The sequence below is a fragment of the Macrobrachium rosenbergii genome, chromosome 55, assembly GCF_040412425.1.
Source record: "Macrobrachium rosenbergii isolate ZJJX-2024 chromosome 55, ASM4041242v1, whole genome shotgun sequence".
Lineage (NCBI taxonomy): Eukaryota > Metazoa > Arthropoda > Malacostraca > Decapoda > Palaemonidae > Macrobrachium > Macrobrachium rosenbergii.
This window is the reverse complement of record NC_089795.1, coordinates 89,994,230-90,004,229: the sequence shown is the minus strand read 5'-3', so window position 1 is coordinate 90,004,229 and position 10,000 is coordinate 89,994,230. Positions and strand designations below refer to the sequence as shown.

At 36.4% G+C, this 10,000-nt stretch overlaps 1 protein-coding gene across 2 annotated transcripts in view; it reads right to left on the bottom strand.

Annotated features, from left to right (window-relative positions):
* LOC136835641 (uncharacterized) overlaps positions 1 to 1,753 on the bottom strand; it is a 296,026-nt gene extending 294,273 nt beyond the window's left edge. Inside the window, exon 1 of one of the 2 annotated variants that reach the window (XM_067099447.1) lies at positions 1 to 1,753. This exon is cut by the window's left edge and continues 1,583 nt beyond it. The gene's annotated coding sequence lies outside the window, so the exon portion shown is untranslated. The other variant, XM_067099456.1, reaches the window with a different exon arrangement.
* Positions 1,754 to 10,000: the final 8,247 nt, after the last annotated feature.

Genomic DNA, 10,000 nt, shown 5'->3' with positions numbered 1-10,000 from the left:
CATACATAACACATTCAAATGGTTTTAGATTGTGTTATTTAGCTTTTTTTATAGCTTTATGTGAATTTAGAGGTCTGTTTTATGTTGGTTTTAGAAGAAAGTTGGAATTATTTATCTTGGTTTTTTTTTCACCGTCGTGTTTTATGGTTATCTGAGAGTAGATTTATACACATGGACAGTTTTAACACACACACACATACAAAATGTAAGCAAAGTGTCAAAAATATTTCAAAATTTTGGTAAGTCTTCAGGGGGTCATCTCCAGGTCGAGATTTCTGGAAACGGAACGTGACCTGGCCTCCCACAGTGACTTTGACCCAATCAACGTCATAGTTTAAAGTTTCATTAGGCACATGAAACCCATTGCACTGATTCCATTCATAAGTTGTAAAAAAAAAAAGGACACTTGATTTCCCTTTCAAAGTTTTAATAAAACTCCCACTTCAGAACTTCTAGTACAGTCTTAAGAAAATATTCTAAGAGAGACGAGGCTTAAGAGTACTTTATAGAATAGCTAATTCGTCACATCGAATTCTCATGATGCAGTAAAATGGTTCTACTCAGGGTTGAATGTATTCTCAGCTTAAATCTGTAAGCTTCCTTTAAAATCCAAATCCTTTTTTATTTTGCTTTATATCATCATCGAATCATTTTTTTTTTATTTTCGTGCCTCCTTTGACTCAAGCTTATTTTTTCAGTTTTCAGTTCGAGGACAAACCATTTGAACCCAGGTATTCTAACTTCGTTTTTTGTTAACTTCTCTCTTCTCTTGGTTTTTCCTGCTGAGTCTTGCCGATCTGTTGCATTGTTTTGAAACACAGTTTTCCTTCCAGACGCCTTCGAAAGCTTCAGGATAATTTTGCATGCCTTTCGCTTCTTCAATGCAATTGTTTATGCAAAGTCTCGACTCGCGAAAATGTCTGTTTCTGCTTGAGTACAGAAAATGGATCTGTCATAACCTTAATGCACATTTCATTCCAGCCCCAAACATCCTCGTTTCCAGATTTCCAGGTTCGAAACGGGATTTACTTCAGATCAGTCATCAAGAGATATTTCACATTCCATCTTGACATTCCACTGCCGTTCGGAGGGCGTATCGGCAAATTGGGGCAGGGTGCCGACATCCGATTTTCTAGCGTGAGTGCGCCCTCGCCCATATTTTATGCAGGGAAGGCTTCATACTATTCAAATCATGTCTGGCATATTCACAGAGCGCCTGGGGAAGGTAGAGGTATGGCCGGATTATAATACTTCTTTCACACACCGTCGTCGTTTTGGCAGAGTCCGTCCAGTGTCAGCATTAGGATTTGACGATCGAAAAGTCACAGTTCCCTTTTTCTCTTTCCTGACCCGTCTGCCTTCGTTAAAAGAGACGAGGAAGAAGAAGAAGAAGAAGGAGAAGAATTCCTTCCGCGTCGTGTGCCATTCCGCCTCGTCTCGTGCGGGCACGTATATATGTATATATATACTCTCGTTAAACCCGTACCGTCACCTTATTAAAACCTACGTGCATTCGGCCACCGGAACCGTCGTTGCATTTCCGGTCTTCGTGCTTTCGCAATCACTCGTTTTATTTCGCAGTGACATTTATTTATTTATTTATTTACCCCTGACACCCCCGTCGTCGAGATCGCGAGCGAGCGAGAGAGAGAGAGAGAGAGAGCAAGCGAGGAGAGATTGAGGTTCTCCCAGAGGCCAGGGACGTGTAAACCCGACGGAGGTCCACGACATACTGGCTGGGAACTCTGCTCGCTCGGATATGCGAGGAGGGCGCTATTAGGATGTGCAGGGTGGGGGTGGGGGACTGGGAGTTGGTAGGAGTAGGGAGGGGAGGTAGGAGGAAAGGGGGGGGTGGATGGAAATACGTTCTGGAGGAATTGGACGCAAGGAGTAAAAGATGTGAAGAAAAATGTTTGGATGCTTTTAATCGTATCATATAATAATAATAACACCGGGTTTTTCGGAGTGTATACATATATTATATATATATATATACGTATAACTATATATATAAATGTATATACAAATTTGTGTGTCACTGCGTGATGTAATTTAAAAATTACACAGGATTATTTTTATGTATTTATAAATGATCTCTAAAAAAAATTTTTGTGTGTCACCTTCAAGTTGATGTAATTTTTTTAAAATTACACTCTCTTTTTTTCTCTCTCTCTCTCTCTCTCATATATATATATATATATATATATATATATATATATATATATATATATATATATATATATATATATACACTAACTAAATGCCCCAAATTTACCTTCTCTTTTTAAGGGCCATTTATATATATATATATATATATATATATATATATATATATATATATATATATATATATATATATATATATATATATATATATATACTAAATACCCCAAATTTACCTTCTCTTTTAGGGGCCATTTAATCCAAAAAAAGACAAATCATTACAGCATAAAACATTCCCGAATTACGCCAAGGAATTAATTGATTGTGGAATGAATTGATTTTGAAATGAATTGATTGTCGATCTAGAATTACTCCATCGAGCTCTCCACCGCGGCTGTCAAATGGCCTGTCAACTTAATTGAAATTTTCCGTCAGTCCTGTGTTGCAATTTGCTGTCTGTCGTCTGTGATGGGATTTTATTTAATTTTTTCATTATTTTTCGTGATTTTTCTGAGATATTTTTTGTTTTTTATTACTGTTAAGAAGAGCAGAGAGAGAGAGAGATTTGTAAACGTGTTCTATTGGACAGGTGTTTCAATCAAATAAGTAAAAAATGCTCCGAAGGAACTTCGGCGCAATCGAGTCTTACTGTACATCGTATGATCAAGGCCACCGAAGACAGATCTATCTTTCGGTGGTCTCGGCATAATGCTGTATGAGCTGCAGTCCATGAAACTTTGACCACGGACTGGTGGTGGCCTGTCCTATATCGTTGCCAGAAACACGATTATGGGTAACTTTAACCTTCAATAAAATAAAAACTACTGAGGCTAGAGGGCTGCAATTTGCTATGTTTGATGACTAGAGATCTGTGGGCGGACAGAAAAAGTGCGGACGGACAGACAAAGCCGGCACAAATGTTTTCATTTACAGAAAACTAAAAAGTAGAATGAACTTTTCAATACTCTCTCTCTCTCTCTCTCTCTCTCTCTCTCTCTCTCTCTCTCTCTCTCTCTCTCTCTCTCATTATAAGACAAAATATAATCATTTCTCCACAGAATCTCTCTCTCTCTCTCTCTCTCTCTCTCTCTCTCTCTCTCTCTCTCTCTCTCTCTCTCATTATAAGACAAAATATAATTATTTCTCCACAGAATCTCTCTCTCTCTCTCATTATAAGACAAAAATATAATTATATCTCCACCCAGAATCTCTCTCTCTCTCTCTCTCTCTCTCTCTCTCTCTCTCTCTCTCTGATACACAAAATACGCTTGTCTAACAAAATTCATATAAATGCATTATACACTATTCTAGTGAATAATACAAGGGAATATCTATCTATTTTCCCCAATATCTTTTTGCATTCGTTTTATGCAAATAAGAATCTTTCTTTATAACCATAAACCTGTATCTTGAGAGAGAGAGAGAGAGAGAGAGAGAGAGAGAGAGACTCATATCCAGTACAGGTCCCGAGATCTATACCAGCTGCGCTTGTCTAAGAAGAGCTCCAGTCAATATGAGCTATCAGTCAATAATATATATATGCATGTATATATATATATATATATATATATATATATATATATATATATATATATATATATATATATATATATATATATATATATTAGAGGCCACACTTACCATAATTGACCTGTGTAATGGCAACAATGACCCCTTGACCTCCTCACCATTTCCAATCATTTTTTTAAAAACATTTCTCACTGAGAGCCTCGAAGTGCTATAGGGGACAGCTGAAGAAATTCTCTCTCCTAGGGTGGGTTCGAACCCAAACACGTGAGAAGATTGTGACTCAGGGAATGAATTTGTTTGTTTATTGATAACTGTTTTAGTGACGTCAATTACAATGTAGATCATGGAAGTTATTTCTATGTAGAAATTTGCATAGTTTGATTGAATTTCTGTACATTTGTAAATCAAATTCCAGATTTTGAAATAAAACTATTGGTCGCACTTTTTCTGTCCGCACTTTTTTCTGTCCGCCCTCAGATCTTAAAAACTACGAAGGCTTGAGGGCTGGAAATGGGTATGTTGATCATCCACCCTCTAGTCATCAAACATACCAAATTGCAGCCCTCTAGCCCTAGTAGTTTTTATTTTATTTAAGGTTAAATTTAGCCATAATCGTTAGCTCAGGACAGAATGTGGTGGCGTGAGTTCATCGAGGCACTATGCATCTCCGTGGTGCCACAGGAAATGATTGATTGATTGATTGATTGACTGATTATTATCCTGCAGGTGTATTAAAATTGTATCGTTTCTGCGTAATGCCTGATTGATTGTGCTTTATTTGACGTCAGACCACAAGGGCCACTCGTGCTTATACCAGGCATAAAATTATGAAAATTTTGAATAACTGAGGCAGATGAATTTCGGGTATTTACTTTCAATAATAAGAATTTTAAAAACATATCGAATTCTTCTTGGTTTGCCTTCCACCTTTATACTTTTATTCTGCTTTTTCTTAATGATTTATTCGGGCCTGGGCTGGAAAAAGGACCGTAGGTTGCCAGTCGCTTAATAAATAAAAGCAAAGTTAATGAATCTTTGGTTTGATTTTAGGTTTTTCCGTGATACGAATCTCGAGAAGGGAGCGTCACGAGAACAAGATTAAATTTGTGGCATCTTTTACAGTCTAACCACTACAAATTACGCCAAGAAAATAGTAAGTTTTTTATCTTCATTGATGCAAAACTAAATTAAAGTTCATATTACGCAAAAAAAAAAAGTTACTTCACAGAACGCCAAATTCTGCCACCAATATCAGTTACTTTACGCCAAGTTTAGGCCAGAATCCCACAGAAAAAACAAAAACTCCATGGGATACTCCCCTTTAGTCACATCGACTAAACTCTATGAATTACCCAAATCATGTTGAAGGTCACGCGACAATAGAACCGACGCAGCTTTCGAAAATAATAATAGACTCTACATTCGGCTAAAACCGAGGTCCTTTCGGGGAAAACGGGCATTGAAGCCTCCATTATGACGTCGGAGGCACATTGCTGACGGGGCTCCGGCCTCTCATGAAAGGAATCAGTCCGGGAATAAATGCATCAATTTCCTTTGATCTTCCTTTCATTGGTGGAGACTGACATAGAGCTTAAGTGGTGTCAGGTTTAATGCTGATGTTCTTGGCGTTTTGCTTGGGTCTCTCTGGTCTTATTGTGACCCAACAGAACCTTGGCGTTTGTTGCAACATAAGCAGAACTTGTGGTTTTATGAAGCTGATATTACGGTATGTTGCTTAGACTATCAAGGGGTCTCTCTGGTCTTATTGTGGCCCGTCAGAACCTTGGCGTTTGCTGCAATTTTAGAACTTTTGTGGTAAAGAACATTGCTTAGACTATCAAGGGGTCTCTCTGGTCTTATTGTGACCCAACAGAACCTTGGCGTTTGTTGCAATTTAAGTAGAACTTTGTGGTTTTATAAAGCTCAAGTGTGAAGCTGATATTACGGTACATTGCTTAGACTATCAGGGGGTCTCTCTGGTCTTATTGTGACCCAACAGAAACTTGGCGTTTGTTACAACATAAGTAGAACTTGGTCGTTTTCTTTTTACTGTACCTCCATTCATATCGCAACTACTCTGAGGTGTTCCTCCTTTTACACCTTTCAGACCTCTTACTCTCAGTTTCCTTTCCAGCGCTGAATGACCTCGTAGCCCCCAGCGCTATGCCCTTGGCCTAACCTCTATATTCCATTCCATCCCATTAGTAGTTTGATAAAGTAAATCTTTTTCCAAAACATTCTGTTAAATTGAGACTTTCTTAAAATACTTTTTTTCATTTACAATGTAAATAAAAATCGAAATAACAATAAGAAAACGTATATATGATGACGATAATGAAAACAACGCGAGAGACAACACAGCGCTATAATGACTATAAACATTTTAATTTCCATCGTAAACGTCATTGTCAAAACATTTTAAATAATGTCTCAGCTATAATAATGCACATTATCATTGTAAATTCATCCCCGTCAGACAACTCAGATCGCTATAATGACGATAGACATATTCATTATCATCGTATGTTCATTATCATCATAAACGTCATTGTAAACATTATAAATAGTGTCTCAGACACTTCTGAACCCCGAGAGACAACTCAGATCGATATAATGATACATACATATTCCTTATCATTGTATGTTCGTTATCATCATAAAAGTCATTGTAAACATTATAAATAATGTCTCAGGCACAACTGAACCCCGCAGACAACTCAGATCGCTATAATGATGATATACATATTCATTATCATTGTAAATTCATTATCATCGTGAACGTCATTGTAAACATTATAAATAGTCTCCGGCACTTCTGAACCCCGAGAGACAATTCAGATCACTATAATGACGATATGCATATTCATTATCATTGTATATTCATTATCACCGTGAAAGTCATTGTAAACATTATAAGTAATGTCTGAGGCACTACCGAACCTTCATTACTGTAGCCATTGATCAGCTGGGAATGGCGTCATTTGGGAATTCATTGTTGCAATGCGTCCCACCGCAAAACCTGTTGGAATATTCCTAATGACCTCTGAGGCCGCAGGAATCTTAATTACGGAGCTGTTTAATAACGGGTAATTAAGGCTCGAAGCGTTGATTTCACAATCTTTATTCATCACAATCGTTATTCATCACAATCATTTTTCATATTAATCTTTGTTCATCACAATCTTGATTTATCACAAACATTATTCATCACATTCTTGATTCATCACAATCGTTGTTCATCACAATCTTGATTCATCACAATCTTGATTCATCACAATCATTATTCATCCCAGTCTTTATTCATCACAATCTTCATTCATCACAATCTTTATTCATCCCAATCTTCATTCATTACTGGTTATATTACATGAATTACCGAGTCAGCCAGAAGTGTGACTGTCTTTATTCATTATGATTATCTTTATTCATCACAGCTAAGAAACTGAGAAACCTTAGCTGTTTGGTACAAGCTGCAATAGATCATAAGGCCCTGCCTGCAAAGTTAGCTAATACGTTAGTGTCTATGTATCACTATAATCAACGTGTCAGTATAATCATCTTCATCATCATCACCATACGAAAGTCCTAAACTCATTATTTCCTGCTGCGCTTTCACTTCCACCAATCTCCACTCTAGGCCACCCCCCCCTCACTTCTCATTCCAACTCTTCAGGTAACCAAAGGAGTCCAGTTGCTGACACTATCACTCACTATCTTCCCCTGGGGTACACGGGAAAGTTCCAAGGAAATTTAATAACCTGAGTCATGGGAATATCTTGCAGTGCTTGAAAATTGCTTTCATCAGACCCTGCTTGTTATTTAGGAAGACAAATTTCTGTTCGTTTATTATGCTTGGTTAAGGAATTGCCTTCATTAATCTGAAGATTGGTGCTATTGAATTTTGATTCAAGTTTTACTTTATTGTAAAAGAAAACTATTGTGCCGGTTTTGTCTGTGTGTCCAATATTTATTCTGTCCGCCCTCAGATCTTAAAAACTACTGAGGCTAGAGGGCTGTAAATTGGTATGTTGATCATCCACCCTCCAATCATCAAACGCAACAAATTGCAGCCCTCTAGCCTCAGTAGTTTTTATTTTATTTAAGGTTAAAGTTAGACATAATCGCGCTTCTGGCCATGAAACTTTAACCACTGGACCGTGGTTAAAGTTTCATGGGTCGCGGCTCATGATACCAAGACCACCGAAAGATAAATCTATTTTCGGTGGCCTTGATTTATACGTAGCGGCTGTAGCGATTGTGCAGAAGAAACTCGCATTTTTATTGGTTATATTTCTATACTTTATTGAAGTTAATCTTTTCGTCACTTGTTATCATTAAAAATTTGGATATTTTTTTCATATATCTCGAGATTTTTTATAAATAATTATTTATCACCATAATTAGAATTATTATTTTCCGTGTTTTGCAAACTTGAATTCAAGACGCGTCCTTTTACAAATCTTTTCGTATTTCTTCAGGCATAATTATTTTATAATTATCACCATAATTACGTCTCGAATCGCCATACCCGCGCAATTTTCTGTGGGAAGAAAGGGCGTTTTATGATACATGAAACATACGTACTTCAGGCAGGGCAGCCGATCGAGACCACAGGTACAAAAAGCCAAATCAAAAGGTCCTTCAAAAGAAGGCATTGCTTACCCCATACAAAAATGGGAATAAAAGTATGTTAAAAAGAAGAAGAAGAAGAAGAAGCTTTAGTTTTTCAACTCCGAGATGTTTTCAAATATACATGACTTTTATGGAGAAACAAATAACTGTGTGATACATATATTTGTTTCTCCATTTTAAGAATCTGTGGGGTTCCCTTTTCGGATCTGAGAAAGCTATCTACAGTTTTTATTTTTATGTGACTTTTATTTGTCCATTTTAAGACTCAAACTTGAGTATTTTTTAATGACTTTTATGTCAGCTTCAAACTTTATAATACTTTAGAACTTTATAAGCGAGTTTTTGCTTTCCATTTCCAAATAAATGTATCTGTAAAATTGCACAGTAATCCAGAATACATTCTCAGAAGTACATAGACTGTATCAGAAAGACTTAAACAGTTTATGAAACTATTTAGCTAAACGTCCAAAGTACTGACTCCCCAAATTATTATTATTATTATTATTATTATTATTATTATTATTATTATTATTATTATTATTATTATTATTATTATTATTCAGAAAATGAACCCTATTCACATGGAACAAGCCCACCAGAGGGGCCAGTGACTTGAAATTCAAGCTTCCAAAAAATATTGTGGTTTTGAAATTCAAGCTTCCAGAGAATTTGGTGTTGAAATTCAAGCTTCCAAAGAATGTGTTGTTGAAATGCAAGCTTCCAAAGAATGTGGTGTTGAAATTCAAGCTTTCCAAAGAATGAGGTGTTGAAATTCAAGCTTCCAAAGAATGTTGTGTTGAAATTCAAGCTTCCAGAGAATTTGGTGTTGAAATTCAAGCTTCCAAAGAATGTGGTGTTGAAATTCAAGCTTTCCAAAGAATGTTGGTCAAGTTGAATGTTGTGTTGAAATTCAAGCTTCAAAGAATTTGGTGTTGAAATTCAAGCTTCAAAGAATGTGGTGTTGAAATGCAAGCTTCAAAGAATGTGGTGTTGAAATTCAAGCTTTCAAAGAATGAGGTGTTGAAATTCAAGCTTCCAAAGAATGTTGTGTTGAAATTCAAGCTTCCAAAGAGTGTGGTAATGAAATTCAAGCTTCCAAATAATGTGGTGTTGAAATTCAAGCTTCCAAAGAATGTGGTGTTGAAATTCAAGCTTTCCAAAGAATGAGGTGTTGAAATTCAAGCTTCCAAAGAATGTTGTGTTGAAATTCAAGCTTCCAAAGAGTGTGGTAATGAAATTCAAGCTTCCAAATAATGTGGTGTTGAGATTCAAGCTTCCAAAGAATGTGGTGTTGAAATTCAAGCTTCCAAGGAATGTAGTGTTTAAATTCAAGCTTCCAAAGCATATTGTGTTGAAATTCAAGCTTCCAAGGAATGTAGTGTTTAAATTCAAGCTTCCAAAGAATGTGGTACTGAAATTCAAGCTTCCAAAGAATGTGGTGTTCAATAGGAAGCAACAGAAGGTAAAGGGAAGTGCAGAAATAGGAGATCAATTATTATAAAAACAGAATAATTGATAAATTAATAAACAGATAAATAAATAAGACTGAGTCCACTTTAAGAAATAAACAGAAGCTAAACTTTAATCTAAATGGATTAAGTTGTTACAACTCCAGGGACTCTGCAAGGAAAGCTGATAACGGAAGTCTCTTCAGAGTCTGTAAACGGTATTCCGG